This window comes from Nicotiana tabacum, chromosome 10 (genome assembly GCF_000715075.1).
Source record: "Nicotiana tabacum cultivar K326 chromosome 10, ASM71507v2, whole genome shotgun sequence".
Lineage (NCBI taxonomy): Eukaryota > Viridiplantae > Streptophyta > Magnoliopsida > Solanales > Solanaceae > Nicotiana > Nicotiana tabacum.
Window position 1 is genome coordinate 141,831,562 of NC_134089.1, and position 17,591 is coordinate 141,849,152.

The 17,591-nt window shown below is 36.7% G+C and overlaps 1 long non-coding RNA gene across 1 annotated transcript; it reads right to left on the reverse strand.

Annotated features, from left to right (window-relative positions):
• Positions 1 to 2,612: 2,612 nt before the first annotated feature.
• On the reverse strand, positions 2,613 to 5,183 carry LOC142164925 (uncharacterized). Its single transcript, XR_012696015.1, has 2 exons — positions 5,046 to 5,183; positions 2,613 to 3,600 (listed from the first exon to the last, which is right to left on the reverse strand). It is a non-coding gene; the product is annotated as an uncharacterized LOC142164925 (long non-coding RNA).
• Positions 5,184 to 17,591: the final 12,408 nt, after the last annotated feature.

The following is a 17,591-nucleotide window of genomic DNA, read 5'->3' on the forward strand; positions in this document are numbered from 1 at the left end:
TTGGAAATTAAAGAAGCAACAAACTGTTAGTAAAAGCTCTGTAGAAGTAGAATACAGAAGTATGGCAGCAGTTGTAGCAGAGCTCACGCGGATGAAAGGTTTGCTGAAAGAACCGGGAAACAAAGTAAAGGAACCTATACATCTACATTGTGACAACAAGGCAACCTTGAAAATTGCAGCAAATCTAATTTTTCATAAAAGAACAAAGCATGTAGAAATTGACTGCTTTTTTGTAATGGAAAGAATCAAGGAAGGGTAATCACAACCAACTACATTCCCACAAGGTGACAAATGGCAGACTTGATGACAATAAGACTTGGGGTAGCCCAGCACAAGTTACTCTTAGGCAAGCTAGGATTGCTCGATGTATTTCACCCTCCAGCTTGAAGAGGAGTGTTATAATAGAGAATATACTCTAGGTGTTCGTTTGAAAATATAGAAAGTTAGAGGAGTTAGTAATGGTAGTTGGTTAAAGGCGGTTAATACTGTTCTAGATAAGAACAATAAACATGTGTATCTGTACTACTTGAAATGAAACCTTCTCTCTTTTTGTCACTCTAGAATCTTCCTATCATTGTTGATCCATTCTACTGCATGCTTCAATTGCTAGGGTTATACACAGAATCTATGTAAATTGACAATTATGCCTAAATTATGTTTTCTTGGATTATTTTTCATTTCCTTTCTAGGATTCCAATGCTATATATTGTGAGTTGATCATCTTAAATTGCTCCACAAAAAGTATTAGCAACTTGTTGATGTGCTTTTATGTTCACACAGACTATAATTTGGTCAAATTAAAATAAATTGCTGAAATGTAACTGCTTTAATTTATACAGTGCAACATTTTGGCCCAAAAGTCAATGGAGATAAAACAAATGACGGAATAATGTAAAGCTCTGATTATGAAAGTGAAGAACTGTAAATTTGAGTACTCACCTATCGCTTAGAGCAAAGAGTAATTGGTTCGATTACCTTTTCTAAAAATTCTTTTGATTTATTAAGGCTAAGTGAATATGAATAGTTAAGACTAAATCATTCGAATTTATGGTGCGACAATCATGATTCACAAGCTACACATTGTTTTAATTTATTTGTTTGAGCTCAATCACATGATATTAAGTTATATTGACATAAGCCCGTTTATGAATTAATGAAGTCAAATCGATGTACATCTTATAAAAAATGGTAAAGAGTCAAATCTATCCATGTACTATTGATTGCAGTACTTAAAAAGCCTTCGTTATACTATTGGTACTTTTGAGTCCCTACCGTCATACAATTAAATATTTCTACCCTTCCATTAACGGAGGGGACACATGTAATTTAACTGTGTAAATATTCAGATCCAATTAATAATACCCATTTTTTATTAAGACCCAACACACCCAATACAATAACCAGCCCCAATTACACCTGCCTCGTTTAAATTAAAACCCTCGTCTCTTTCATAATCATATTTCCTCTCTACACTGAAGAACTTTTTTCCTCTATATTTTGGTCCTCCATATTTAAACTTGAATTCTCTTGTATCAGTTTGCTTTTGTTTGTTTTCACTTATCAATTTAGACTGTCTTATTAGTGGATAAGTGGGTACTCAATGTCTGAATCTGCTTGTTCTCCGAAAAAAGAGGTACTTTTATGGTGATATTGTTAACCACTTCACTTCAACCACTATTTACAATCCTGGTAGAAGATTCTATAAGTGCGTTATACCTGAAGTAAGTGATATGTATATATAGATTTATTTAATTTTGACACTTCTAACAAAATTCCAATTTTGTTAGTTTTCTCATTACATGTTGTTTGGATTGTGTTTGTAAGAATGAATCATGTGATTTTTGGGAATGGCTAGGCGAAGTCTTACCGGACAGAGCTTTGGTTGTAACTAACAATTTCAAGTCAAAGTTTGATGTTGCTCAAGTTCAAATATTGTTGAAGCGAACAAAGTAATAGTGGATGCATGCAAGATTGAAAGGGACAGACTGATAGAAATAGTGGATGCATCTATAAATATTGTTGAAGAGAACAAAGGAAGAGAGTTAGAAGAAAGAGTGTTGAAGTTGAAGACGTTCATTATAATTTCATGTGCGCTATTTGTTGGATTTGTTGCGACTTTATTGATGAAGTGAACCTCTAAATATGTAGTATTGTGTTGGTGGACATTATATAGTATTTTGGAATGAAGTTTTTGATTTCATATCTTTATTTTGTATTTTGGGTGAAGTTAATTGCAATAAAGTTTTTGATTTCATGTCCTTGCATTCAGTTCTTCTTAATTAATGTGTATTAAAAAGGTCTTGATTGCAAGGTACAACTGCAGAATACACCTGCAATTACGATCTTTTCAAAGGTTAAACAACAACATAAGTTAAACTAAACTTGTTACACCAGTTGGTTCTCATCTGAATATAAGAGGTTACAGAATTGTAACAGTTGAACATGCATATTTTACAACTCAAGGTAACTGCAATTATGATCTTTTCAAGTGAACACTACTACAAAATACACCTGCATATTTTAGTTGCTTACCAAGTATAGTTCCAACACATTCCAATCTAAATCTCAACCATAAATGAGCAAGATATGAATATATAGAAGTAGTACTATCATAACTGGAAAATCATGATCAACACAATAGCAAAATAAAGGTAACATCATTGACATTAAAAGATTAAACATCTAAAATATACTGTCACAACAGTAACTACATGTCCTGATAATTGGATGCAATTCTATAACCCAAAAACTTACACTACTAAGTTATAAGATGACATCCATTTCAAGTTTCAGTACCAACAACATCAAAGACCATCAAACACTACAAAAGTACTGCCGGATTGCACTAATACATCCCAAACAACAAAACAAAGTAGTCCCAACTTGAGGTTCATTTTCCTTGCTTGTAGCTTCCCAATCCTTTGTTGCCTTTGCTTCTCTAGCTGATTCCCAGTTATAGAAGATTGTCCCTTCCAGGTAAGTGACGGTGGTGTATATGGAAGATCTGTGGGCTCACTAATACCATTGGTGTCACCTGTAAAGTTAATTGACCTTGTCCCAATTGGTATAATTACTTTTTACCTCATTTGAAGTCTTGTCATAATTTCTGGTATGTTCATTGGCCTAACAACATCATCTTCATCATTGCCAAATTATGAGATGTTAGCATTTACATTCTTGCTTGATTGCCCAACTCTCCTAATTGTAGGTGTTGGCATAAAGGTAAATTCTTTGCCTTGACTAGTTGAGGTACTGGAAGTGCTGATAAGTTTATTTCTTCTTCTGTTTCCTCATCTATTAAAGATCTTTGCCTCTTTTGAGGCTATTTTGCCTTGCCTTCCCTTTTGATGGTTGTTAAAAAGAAGAAGTTAAATGAGGTAATATACACAATTATAACTAAATAAAAAGTGAATATGATAGATTTACAATGACACAGGTCCTTGCACTATGGTCTGGTTGTCCACATTTACCACAAGTCATGACCCTACCCTTTCTGGACAAAAACCACCCTCCTTGCCTTTTAATTACTTCATTCTTCTCCCTGTCCCTTTTAACCTTTGGCTTGCCAGCAATCTTCACAAAATCTGGTGGTTCCATTACCTGTGAAGGTTCAATTTTCCAAAATAAATCACTTGGAACATGCTGCAACTTGTGTTTATAAGTCAATAAGTATGCCTTCGTGCTAAACCACCAATGCATTCCTGTTAGTGGATCTATATTCTTATAGAGCATATCTGCAATAGCATGAAGACATGAGATTCCACTAAGGTTCCATGCCCTGAAAGTACACTTCCCTAAATCCAGCCTGACACAATGTTTATCACTTACCTCAAACACTTCATACCTACAGTCACCATTGGTATTGACTTTAATTTCATGCTTTTTGGACTGAATTCAGTAGCCCGTGTCTTCACTTCATATTCATGTATCCTTATCATGTTCATGACCTTGAGTCTTATATCCTCCAACATCTAAGTTATTGACTTGAATCTAACATCTAGAATCCATTTGGTTGTTATCAACTAACTGATTCTTGCATACAGTATCCATGTAAGCTCTACACTAAGCTTGAGGTGGATATTTCAACATACTCTCAACAACTTCCTTCTTCAATTATCCTATTTTCTTAAGTTGATCTTTGAATTCCTCTTCATATGTGGCCCATGCACACCACCAAAGCAGTTTCTTATTTTTTTCATTGTTAAATAATTTGCACCAGTTGGCCTCAATATGCCTGACACAGAATTTGTGATCCCTTCACCATCTTTGAGGTTCAAAGAATAATTCAGCAATCCCATAAACCAAATCCAGGTTGCCTTTGTTTCCTAGTTAGCAACTGCCCATGCCAAAGGGTAGAAGTGATTGCTACTATCCTGACAAACAACAACTAGCAATATTCCCTTGGCCTTCCCCTTCAAAAATATACCATCAACACCAATATATGGTCTAAGCCTCAAACTAAAACCCATCTTCATTGCTTGAAAGCAAATATACATCCTAAGGTCTGGGTCATACCCTTTCTTAATGTGCTACACTTTCTTTGGGTATAACACTTGTGGCTTGCACATCCAGTCACCACTATAATTAAATATTAAGTTAATTAATACCATCTTTGATTTTCTAAAAGCATGCAACAAAGAAAAAAAGTAAGAAAAGAGTAAAGGAACTAGCAAAAGAAGCCAAAAAAAAAATACACATATGAGTTCCCCCCCCCCCCCCCCGCCCACACACAGAGAAAATGAAGAAAGACAGAACATGCATCTAAGTGGCACTATGAGGGCCCTCCCTTAATAAAAAACTCACAACACAACAAATAATATCTAAAATGTTCGACATGCAAATAATTTAAAGGACCCATTAAAGTAACCAAATTTATATAATACTGTCTAGATAACAATAGAAAATGTAAATAATACAAAAACAAGAAACCCTAGACCACGTTTAAGAAATTAGTCAAAACCTTGGACGAACAACATTCAACAAAATTGCACAACAAATCGACTAAAATACGAAAAAGGGAACAATTTCTTGAAGAAAGATGGTACCTTTGAACTCGTCGAGCCCTAAATTGCAAAACTTTATGCGCAGTAGGACCTTCATCCTCTACAGAACTTTGGAGTAGAAAAAGAGAAATAAAAGTAGGGCTTCTATAAAATAGGGAGGGTCGTTTCATTTAAGTGGGAATGGTTATTGTATTGGGTGAGTCGGGTCTTAATAAAGCATGTGTATTATTAATTGGATCTGAATATTTGCACATGGATATTACACATGTCCCCTCCGTTAATAGAGGGGTAGAAATATTTAATTGTGTAACACTAGGGACTCAAAAGTACCAATAGTATAATGAAAGACTTCTAAGTACTATAATCAATAGTACAATGGTGTATTTGACCCTTTACCGTATAAAAAACCCACAAAAATTATTTTACATTTGTCCAATAGATATACTATGAAGGATGAGATGGGATCACTGAAATAATCCCTTTACCCTTAGAGTGTATTTTGTATAAAGGAAACTATACCTATTTTTCTAAAAACAAAATTGAGTTTCTTACTTATTTATTTCTATTATTAAGCAGACGACAAAAAATATTATTCCAAAAATATTTATATATTACTAGGCAACACTTTGGGAGATGGGTGGATGGGGGTGGGGATGGGGTTGGAGGGTGCGGAAGAGACAATGAAAGTGTAATGCAATTTATTTTTGGAACTTATTTCCTTACTTCCAATAGGAAGTTATTTTCCTAATTTTTACTGAACTTATTTTCCTAGAACAAAAAGTATTTGATATCTCAATCGCAGTTATTCACAGAGAGCTCGAGAATATAAGAGCTGAGCTAGAAGTTTGGCGGAGAAACTCGAAGATCACAGCTTGTGAAATGCAGAAAATGTAATTGAGAGAAAAGAGGGATGATAGAGAAATTGTAATTGTATTTTATTTAATGAATATAAAATAATATATTATAGTCCTTTTATGAATGAATACATGACTCTTTTTTTCGGAAGCTTCTTATCTACAACTAACTGTTCTAACTAACTTTCTTCAACTAACTTCCTAACTAACTTTATGCTGACTTGACATAACCAACTGATTGCTTTAGTTGAGCTGGAGTCTCCATTTGAGTAGGCTGTAATCATGTTGAATTATAACAACCCGGCCAGTCGTTTTGAGAATTTAAGTCTCGTTCGGCGGCATAAGGTCTTGATCAGCTTCATATTATGTGTGTTGACTTGCGTGCATGGTCGAGTTTAGTTACCGGATGATTCGAAGTCAAATTGGAAAAATGATTCTGGTTTTGGAAGCTTAAGTGGTGAGAGTTGACCAAAATTTTGACTTTTATATAAATGGCTCCGGAACGGGTTTTGGACGTTTTCAACAGCTTTGTATGGTGATTTGGGACTTAGGCGTGCGTTCGGATTTGGATTTTGAGGTCCGTAGAGTAATTTGAAGCATTTCGGCGAAAGTTGGAAAAGTTGAAGTTTGGAAGATAGAGAAGTTTGACCAATAGTTGAATTTAGTGATATCGGGGTCAGAATGGGATTCCGAAAGTTGGAACAGCTCTGTTATAACATTTGGGACTTGCCTGCAAAATTTAATGTCATTCCGGGTTGATTTGATAGGTTTCGGCGCTAGTTTTAGAAGTTGAAAAATTTAAAAGTGTTAGATCTGATTTTAATGATGCAAATAATATATCTGTGCTTGAACTCATGAACAATAATTCAAAGACTGAAGGAATCAATTATAGAGGATCAAGGAATCAAGGAGTAACTAGGAGATGGAAGCAATCAATCAGGGAACTTAAGGAAAGCAATCTGAGATTAGTAAAGATCACGAAATCAAAGGACAACTACGAGATAGAAGGAATCAAGAAAAGCATCGGGATTAGAGAAATCAATCAAATCTAAGACGAAATCAATCAAGCCTAAACTTAAGGAATCAATTAAGTTGAGCGTATCTAAATCCGGAAGGTGCAAGATCTTAGGAAGCATATATGGAATATCAATCAAGAATTTCGTAGTTATAGTCGTTGCTGTATGACCTTATTTTTGGAAAGAATCAATTTCCCTCTCTTTATTCTACTACAAACAAATATTGTAGCTCTACTAGATCTGCTATGTAACAAGTTAGAGAAAAAAGAGAGAACAATACTAGTGAGGCATTGTATAAAAGGAAACGAGTGAAATAGGAACTAAGCGATCGGTATAGATCACACCATTTTTTGTACTCTTGAAGAAACTCATTCACTGACAATGAACTCTCTTGCAACCCAAGGGGACTGGACTAGGATTCACATTGAATCCGAACTAGCATAAAAACTCTGGTATCTTTAATTCCTGCATTTAAATTCTGCATTTTAAATTCTGTCTTTACTAGTATCAAGTTCTTATATCCAGTCGACTAATCGTAAAACTAGTCAACTGCTATCTATTAAGTTTAAAAATAAATAAGTCACCTCCTTGTTGTACTTTCAATTGGTATCAGAGCAAGGCTCACACATTTCTTTTTGCTTAACAGCTTGTGAGAAAAGATCATGGCAAATCAAGTTATCATACGAGCACTATTTCAAGAAGGTACTTCCTAAGTAAGGCCACCATACTTCAAAGGACTACATTTCTCCCACTGGAAAGTACGTATAGAAATACATGCAAAGGCATATGATGTAAAGTGTAGAGAGTCATCAAAAAGGGAAACTATCCTCTACCGGCTGCTGCTCAACCTCTTGCTGATCCTGAAGATATAGACTCATATACAGATGAGCAAATGGCAGTTGTGCAAGTCAACAACAAGGAAAGAAATTTGCTCTACAATGTTATAAGTGGTGAAGAATATGAAAAAATCTCCAGCTTTGATACAACTAAAGAAATGTGGAATAATCTTGAAGTTACATACGAAGGAACCAGCAAAGTGAAAGAAACACATATCAACATGTTGGTTCACGATTATGAACTCTTCCAGATGAAAGAAGGAGAATCCATTGAGGAAATATTTGCCAGATTCAGTAAAATCATTAGCGACATAAAAGCTTTCAGCAAACCATACTCAAGTGGCGATCAAGTTAGAAAAATTCTTAGAAGTTTACCAACTGTCACACCTCCTTTTTTCTACCCCCGTTAAAGGGTATAAGAGAGTTTTTTCCAATTTAAAGTGACAATCGAAACAAGATCATTTTATTAAAAATTCAGAGTCGCCACTTGGGATAATTTTATGGTGTCCCAAGTCACCGGTTTAAATCCCGAATCGAGGAAAAGGTTGACTCTGTATTACAGTCCGCGAACATAAAAATCCGGGAAAAGAATTCTGTTAACCCGGGAGAAGGTGTTAGGCATTCCCGAGTTCCGTGGTTCTAGCACGGTCGCTTCAACTGTTATAATTGGCCTATTTACTTGATTTTAGTATATGTTTTAGCTTATGGTATAATTTTAACTTTAAACCCGCTTTTATTTATTATTATTAGAAAAGATTCAACGTCATCTAAAGCACGTCTTAAACCATGTCACATAAATGCACCCGCGATCCACGACACATTTTATCTAACGTTGTTTGAGATTAGGATTTGAGTCACATAAATGCACACTCGAGTTTAGGAAGGTAATTTTAATTACCCGCCTAAAGCAAGTACGCATTTTCAAAATTGCGAGAGCCATGGAAATTCAACTAAATGGCACGCCTCGAATTCTAAGGATTAAAAAACATTAATTAAATTAGGGGCATGCATTTTAAGATTTTATTTAGCACGGCGCACCTCGAAACATTCTATGAAACGTATTTCTAACTTTAATTTTTGAGGGCCATAAATTGTACGTTTGGCTAATATGGCACGCCTCCCATCCGCCTTTTTTCAAAAAAACCAACTAATTAATTAAGAACGGCTTGAAGGAGTTATAATTATTCTAAACTAAAACCTTACTTAATTCAATTAAGCAAATGAATTAACATTAAGCGAGATACGGTCCATTCCAAACCCTGAGCTCGAAATGAAGCCCTATAGCCTATCAAAATTATAAGGCCACAAGTCGCTGCTTTCATAATGTCTTAGACTAAGCCCAAAGAAAACCCGGCTCTGAGGCCAGCCCAACGTCACAAATATGGGACTCAGGATCGAGTCTCTTCAATGGCACATAACATACACTTTGAATTTAGAATTAAGGCTGATTCTATATCAGTTTTTTTAACCAAGTAAAGCAGACAAATAAGGGGTGAAGCACCGCTAAGCCATAATGCATTTTTAAAGAAAATCACTTCTTGAATTCAATTACTCTAGTGATACCAGTTGCACAGCCTGACATTTAAACTAAAAAAACCAAACTAGCTTAAAAACCATAACAGGCGAAGATGAATTGCAATTAAGACTCATATATCCTAGATAAATTGGTACTGTACCACCATAACCCTAAACAACAAGTTTAATAACTAAAAATCCAAACAAAACCTATAGAATCATGGATTCAAGAGAGAGTACCGTCCAATTTGACTAACTTAAGAACCATAAAGAGTCATTTGTGCCTTGCACACATGCTGATAATAAATCAATTAAAACTCAAGGTGAAAGAATCCAGAATTTGACCAAACAAGCTACTAATAATGATTGAATGCAAAAATTCAACTACTGACTTGTTTAAGCATACTGTTAATCAAGCTTCCCTGATGGTTCAAAATTAAATATCATGATAAAGGTTCAGTTATACAACACCAACATTTAGTTATGAGACATTTAACAGAAAATTGAGTCTCTTGCTAATTCCAAACCAAATTCAGCCCTTAAGGGACATTGTCACCAATCAACCGAAAAAAACACATCATATAACTCATGATTTGAAATAAGAATAAAGCTAAACTACAACAAAAGAATAGGTTGACACTATGCTCCAAAGCTCCAAATTTCCATGTCAAACTCGAATCAGGCTTTACATTAGGTAGAATTAAAGAACATGTACCTGAATATAGCAATATAGACCAGAAAACTTAGTTAGAAGCTAAGAAGACACATCAACAGAGATTCAACAGGGAGAAATGAACAGCAGGATCAGCCTAGAAATTCAGCAATAGAACAGTAGTCAAGCAACCCTCAAATCATCTTTTAAAACCATAATAAATCAGCCACTTTGAAGGTTTCAAAATTGAAAGATTAAGCTGCAGGATTAAACCAATTTCTACCCAACATGCCAAAATTTCAAGTATTCCTTAACTCGGCCATTTTAGTTTTTCTGGACTTTTTTAATCTCTAATTTTTCTGCCTTGAGCTTGAAGGAAAGGATGCCTTTATAGGTAAAGTATTAGGGATGCAAAAATAAACTAAGCTTTGCACTTAAATTCTTTTGAAATTTTCATTTTTGCTTAAGTGTCCCTAGTTTAAAAGATCAGTTTTCACATTAGTCTCCACCCCAGCTTCTAGGAAGCTTCCTATTCAGTTAAGTGAGATTCCTTCCACCTACAATTCCTAAACTACCCCTTTAAGCCCTGTTAATTACTTCTAAAAACCAGACCAACAATGGGTCACAATAAACCCAATAACCTTAACTAATTTGGACAGGCTGTTCTTTGCCAAATGGATCAGAGACAACCCAAATCCCAAACTAACACTTATCTAAGAGAAAATCCGCAAGACAGAATATCATGAAATGATTTCAAGAATCCTAACTAGATTACTGATCAATTAACATAACTAGTTAAGGAATTAACTAGATTAATAAATCAAAATAATCTAATTAAACTAAATTAAAGAGACTAACATAAAAGAGGGGAAAATCAGAAGCTTAACTAGGACATTGATAAAACTCAACAGGCCAAGAACATCAGAAAACACACTTTTTTACGGTTTTGAAAAAGGAATAGAGGGAACAAACGAACAGAAAAACACTCACACTCAGAAAATTGGTCAACTTTCAAATAAGGAAAAAGAGAAGAAAAGAAGAGGAACAACAGGTGAAAATAAAACCAAAAACGGATCCAAAATGAAATGAAACTCACCGGCTAAACTTAAAATGACTCTTGATATCCTGATTTACACGAAACTGATACTAATCGCTTTTCTCTGTCAAGGAAGAACGAACAACATCAGTTTTGTGGTGAATCATCCCTCTAAACGTGAGAAGAGCAAGCCTGGGTCGATGCATACCACCAGGTTCGACAGGAATTGGTTTTGAACATTTAGGGCTCGAATTTGGATCTAAGATTCGAGGGGCTCTGGGCAGATTCGAAGAAAAATAGTTGTGGATTTGGTATTAGGGGTCCATGGGGGTTGTAGGGTGTTAGTTTGAGGTGGTTTGGGACTGGTGCCGCCGGGCTCGAGGCGGTGAGAACTAAGGCGGCTGCTAGGTTTTTGGTGAGTCTCTAAAGAGGAAGGTGAGAGAGATGAGATGGGGGGTGGAAGGGGTTCGGACAGTTTTATACCATCAACACCCATAGTTCACGACCATTGGATCACGGAAAATCAAGGGCTGAGATTCAAGGATCAGAAACGGGGTCGTTTAGATTAAGTGGGAGATTGGACCGGGTATTTGGGCAGATCTGGGCTTGGGTAGATGGGTTTTAGGGGGAAATTGATTTGGGCTAGGAAATTTCGAATTTTGGCCCAAAATTCTGATCTCTTCAATTCCTTTTTCCTTCTTCTTTTTCAATTCTCTTTTCAATTCCTTTTCTTTTTTCCAAAATTAAAAATAGGAACCTAAATTAAATCTTAAAACCAAATTAGCCTATCAAATACTAATTAATTCTAAATAATAATTAACATAACTAATTAAGAAATCAAATTTAAAGAAAACTACCAAAATTCGAAATTAAGCAATAAAATGCAAAATTGGTTATTTTTGGTGATTTTTATGAAACACTAATTTACTAATTAATCTATAAATATAAAATTAAATCCTAATTTCAAATGCAACATATTTTGTATTTTTCATGAATTAAATAAAATAAACGTGCACAGACAAATGCAAACGGTCGACAAAAATGCTACAAAGATCTACAAAATTGCAAATAATGAGAGAAATTTATTTTCTTGAATCTATGGGATTGATTCATATAGGACAAAAATCACGTGCTCACAGCTGCCCCTCTTTGCTTGGGAACACGAAGAGTTTTCGTGCAAAGATAAAGTGAGCAGATACGAGCAATTTTTGCCCGTTTGAATACTCCACAGGAAGCATTTTTTGAAAGATTTGATAGCACACTGCTTTCGAGGTTGCCTACATATCCTTGGCTATAAAGGAATCAGGTTAGTGTAGTTCGGGAAGTTTCAGTAGCTGGGACTACCATGAAGCTGTGATTTAACTGTTGCTGCTACTGCTGCTACTGCTTACTGAATTCCTTATTACACCATGACAAAATAAAAGAAGGTACACTAAATTATGATCTATGCATTACAAAAATCCTATATATATCCTCAAACTTGATCTTGTGGTTCTTGTTGCCTTGTTGACTTGTATTCTCCAGGTGAAGTTCCTTTGTTGCCGACTTGAATTGTAATCTGAGATGCTTTCCCTTTTTTTCAGGTGGGCGCCTGATTGCTGAACTTGAACTGTCTTCCTTCGAACATTGCTGCTTTGTTCTTCAGGTGGACTCCTGATTACCAACACTTGAATTGCTGCTTTGTTCTTCAGGTGGGCTCCTGATTACCGCCACTTGAATTACTAAGAATTTGAAAGCTAGATCCCATTATCTAGGAGGGTCCTGAAAACTCCTAGTTAAATGACAATTTTAAAGCTAAATTATATCTTCTGAAGGTATGACTTATGCTAAGTCTTGTTATCCAGGCAAATTTTAAAACTACATCCCATTATCCAGGAAGGTCCTGAAAACCAAAATCAAGTCTTATCTTAAGAGTGACGACTTTTACGGCTGAATTATATTACCCTACAGCAGAACTTATGCTAAATCTTGTTATCTAATGGAAATTTTAAAGCCAAGTCCCATTATTCATGAGGGTCCTGAAAACTCTTAATTGAATCCTATCTCAAGCATGAAAACTTTGAAGGCAACTTATATTCCTTTGGGATGCATTTATGCTAGATTTTGCTACTCATGATTGTTTTGAATTTTAAACTAGGTTCCATTTTCCAGGAGGGTCCTGAGAATTTACGGTCAAACCTGTCTGGTGCTTGCTTTTCTTTGCGGAGGGTTTCTCCGAGACAAACGAAATTTATAGCCCCTGTTTCGAATCAAAGAAAAATCTTGTCAGTTTAAAATATGGTGGTTAGTTTGTGGCATTCTTGCTGAAGGTGGCTCTGCACTACCATGCTTTACTTTGACTGGTTTCCCCGAACTGGCCAAGAACCGCTTGACTTTCTGACTGACTTTCACCCACGTGACCTTGGATAACCCGAGTGTTCTATACCCAAACCGTTGTGTTACATCTCTGACCCATCTATCTGAACCTCTGAATCCCCCATGAAATTACTAAACCATTCCACCTATGGAACTTTCACTGACCTTTTATATCCCACTTTACATCATATTATCTCTGGCATGCTTTGGCCGCACTATGCTTTGTGCAATTTGGAAGTTGGTAGTGAGCTTTGAAATCCTTTCTTATTTTCTTAAACAGAACTGACATTGGAAACCTCTTAGAGAAATAAACCCAAAAGAAATAAAATGCAATGACTTTGAGAATTAGGGATAAGAAAAATCCAAAACTGGATGACTGCTTGGAAGAGAAAAAGGAAGAAAGACTTATCTGAGTGGAGCAGCTGGTACCAATGATCATGACATGAATTTCGGATTAATTGGCCCAGTCTGTCCAACCAATCAACTTTTAGTTGTCATAATTTATGCCCTGAGATCTCCGAAACCCAATTTCTTCACCAAAACCTTAACCTTGTTCGGCCTGCGGTGCCCTGAAGGGTTTTCACCAACAAACCTCTCTCATTTGTTCATCTCTCAACTCACTTTCGCCTTAAGGTTCCTGTGAAGGTTTTCACCAATAAGATTCTCTTATTTTTTATTTCTCCCAGCTTTCATTGCCTTACGGTGCCCATGAGGGTTTCACCAATAAGACTCTCTCATTTTTTCATTTTCCTTGTTTGGACCGGAGTGTTGCCCCTGATATGAATCACCTCTACTTGCTCGACTTGGCATCTCTTGAAGACTAATCGGAAGGTCTTTCTCTGGACCGTAATGTGGGCTTTTGGATGGGGTTATAAAGAAAGGGGATCAAGAAGGCTCAAAACTATTCAAATGGGTTCAAAATTACAATTTTCGGAATCATATTTCTTACAACAACCACAACTTCTCTCCCAGTTTCTTTGCTTGGGGACCCTTTGAATTTTTATTTGATAGGATCGGACCATGAGGCTGCCTATGTATCCTTAAAAGGAATCATGTCGAACGTAGTTCATGACATAGAAATTGCTTTGTTGTTGTGATTTTCTCTTTTCTCTTTCTTTTCTTTCTCTTTTTGTTGTTTTGTTGTTTTTTTTCTTTTCTTCTTTTTTCTTCTTTTTTCTTTTTTTTTTCTTTTTTTTTCATTCTCTTCTTTTTTTTCTTTTCTCTCTTTTCCTTTACTTATCTTTCGCGCTTGCGTTTCTGAACTTTGCTACTAATTCCAAAAGAGGGGTACAAAAGTAAATAAATAAGGCTCAAAAAAGGGGTAACAAAGGATAAAGTGTTTAGATAGCAGAACAAAATGCCTTCGTCATTCCAATCTTCAAAATATGTCAAGTACAAACAAACACAATTTAACCAAAGAAATCATATATAATATCTTTTGACTGCATCAGAATTGATAGCCATATCTACACATTTGCCTTCTATATCTGTTAAATACAAAGCACCATTGGACAACACTCTCGTTACGATGAACGACCCCTGCCAATTTGGGGCGAACTTGCCTTTTGCTTCATCCTGATGTGAAAGGATATGTTTCAATACCCATTGACCCACTTCGAATTTTCGGGGACGCACCTTCTTGTTGTATGCTCTTGCCATTCTCTTTTGATACAACTGGCCATGACACACTAACGCCAACCTCTTCTCATCAATCAAACTCAATTGCTCCAGACGAGTTTTGACCCACTCGTCATCATCAATTTCGGCTTCTACAACAATCCGGAGGGATGATATTTCAACTTCTGTGGGTATCACTACTTCCGTGTCATATACCAACAAATAAGGAGTTGCCCCTATTGAAGTGCGAACAGTAGTACGATAACCCAACAACGCAAAGGGCAACTTTTCATTCCATTGCCTGGAACCTTCCACCATTTTCTGAAGTATCTTCTTTATGTTCTTATTGGCTGCCTCAACTGCTCCATTTTCCTTGGGTGGTATAGGGTGGAATTGCGATGCATAATCTTAAACTGTTGGCATACCTCTTTCATCAAATGACTGTTGAGATTAGCACCATTATCTGTGATGATCACCTTTGGGATCCTGAACCGACAAATAATATTTGAGTGAACAAAATCTACCACTGCTTTCTTGGTCACATACTTGAAAGTTTTAGCTTCAACCCACTTGGTGAAATAATCAATGGCTACCAAAATGAACCTGTGCCCACTGGATGCTGCTAGCTCGATTGGTCCAATGACATCCATGCCCCAAGCGACAAAGGGCCATGGTGCAGAAATTGTATGCAATTCAGATGGCGAAGAATGAATCAAATCTCCATGCACTTGACATTGATGACATTTGCGCACAAAACTGATACAATCTCACTCCTTGGTGAGCCAATAATAACCTGCTCGGAGAATCTTCTTTGCCAGAACATACCCACTCATATGCAGTCCACAAACTCCATAATGTACTTCGGTCATGATAGTTGTGGCCTGTCTAGCATCTATGCATCTTAACAATCCAAGATCTAGAGTTCTTTTGTACAAAACTCCTCCACTGAAGAAAAATCCACTTGCTAAACGACGAATTGTTCTATTTTGATCACCTGTGGCTTGTACTAGATACACCCCCATCCTGATATACTCCCTGATATCGTGGAACCACGGGTCACCATCAAGTTATTTTCCACCATGTTATAGTAAGCATGCTGATCGCGGACCTAAATATGCAAAGGGTCAACATAAGCCTTATCTAGATGATGCAACATTGACGTCAGAGTAGCCAAAGTGTCGGCAACCTCATTATGGATCCTTGGAATATGCTTGAAATCTACTGATCGGAACTGTTGACAAAGATCATGCAAACATTATCGGTATGGTATGAGTTTTAAATCTCGTGTTTCCCATTCTCCTTGAATTTGGTGCACCAGAAGGTCCAAGTCTCCCAAGACCAAGACTTCCTGGAAACCCATGTCTACAGCTAACCTCAAACCCAAAATGCATGCCTTTTACTCAGCTATGTTATTGGTATAGTAGAAACGAAGCTGAGTCGTAACAGGGTAGTGATTCCCTGTTTCAGAAATAAGTACAGCTCTTATCCCAACGTCTTTCATGTTAGCAACCCCATCAAAAAAGAGTTTCCAACGTGCCTTTTCAACCTGTTCCAATTCGTCAATGTGCATCACCTATTTATCAGGGAAATAAGTCTTCAAAGGTTCATATTCTTCATCTACCGGGTTCTCGACCAAATGATCGGCCAATGCTTGGGATTTCATCACCGTTTGAGTGACATAGACGATGTCAAATTTTGTGAGCAAGATCTGCCATTTTGCGAGCCTTCCTGTGGTCATAGGCTTCTGAAAGATATACTTTAATGGGTCCAAACGAGAAATGAGGTACGTAGTGTAAGATGACAAATAATGCTTCAACTTCTATGCTACCCAAGTTAGGGCGCAGCATGTCCTCTCAAGGTGGGTGTACTTAACTTCATACGATGTGAACTTCTTGCTGAGATAATAGATGGCTTGCTCCTTCCTGCTGGTGATGTCATGCTGACCCAATATGCAGCCAAATGAATTGTCCAAGACCGTCAAATACAGAATCAAAGGTCTCCCCGGTTCTAGTGGGACCAACATAGGTGGGTTTGACAAGTAACCCTTTATCGTATCGAATGCTTCCTGACACTCATCAGTCCACTTAACTGCCACATCCTTCTTCAATAGCTTGAATATAGGCTCACAAGTTGTCGTGAGCTGAGTAATAAACCTGCTGATATAGTTCAGCCTCCCTAACAACTCATCACCTTAGTCCTGTTCCTTGGAGGTGTCAATTATTGGATAGCCTTGATCTTTGAAGGGTCCAATTCAATACCTCGACGGCTGACTATGAATCCCAACAGTTTTCTAGACGGAACACCAAATGCGCACTTTGCAGGATTGAGTTTAAGGTTGTACCTGCGGAGCCTTTGGAAGAACTTTCTCAAATCTCTGACGTGGTCACACTGTTTCCTGCACTTTATGATCATATCATCCACATAAACCTCGATCTCTTTGTGTATGAGGTCATGGAATATGGTCGTCATTGCCCTCATGTAAGTTGCTCCAGCATTTTTCAAACCTAAAGGCATGACACGATAGCAATATGTTCCCCATAGCGTGATGAATGCCATCTTTTCAGCATCTTCCTCATCCATTAAGATCTAATAATAGCCCGCATAGCAATCCACAAAAGAACCAATCTCATGCTTGGCACAATTATCAATGGATATTTGGCAGTGGGAAGTTATCCTTTAGACTTGCCTTGTTGAGATCACGGTAATC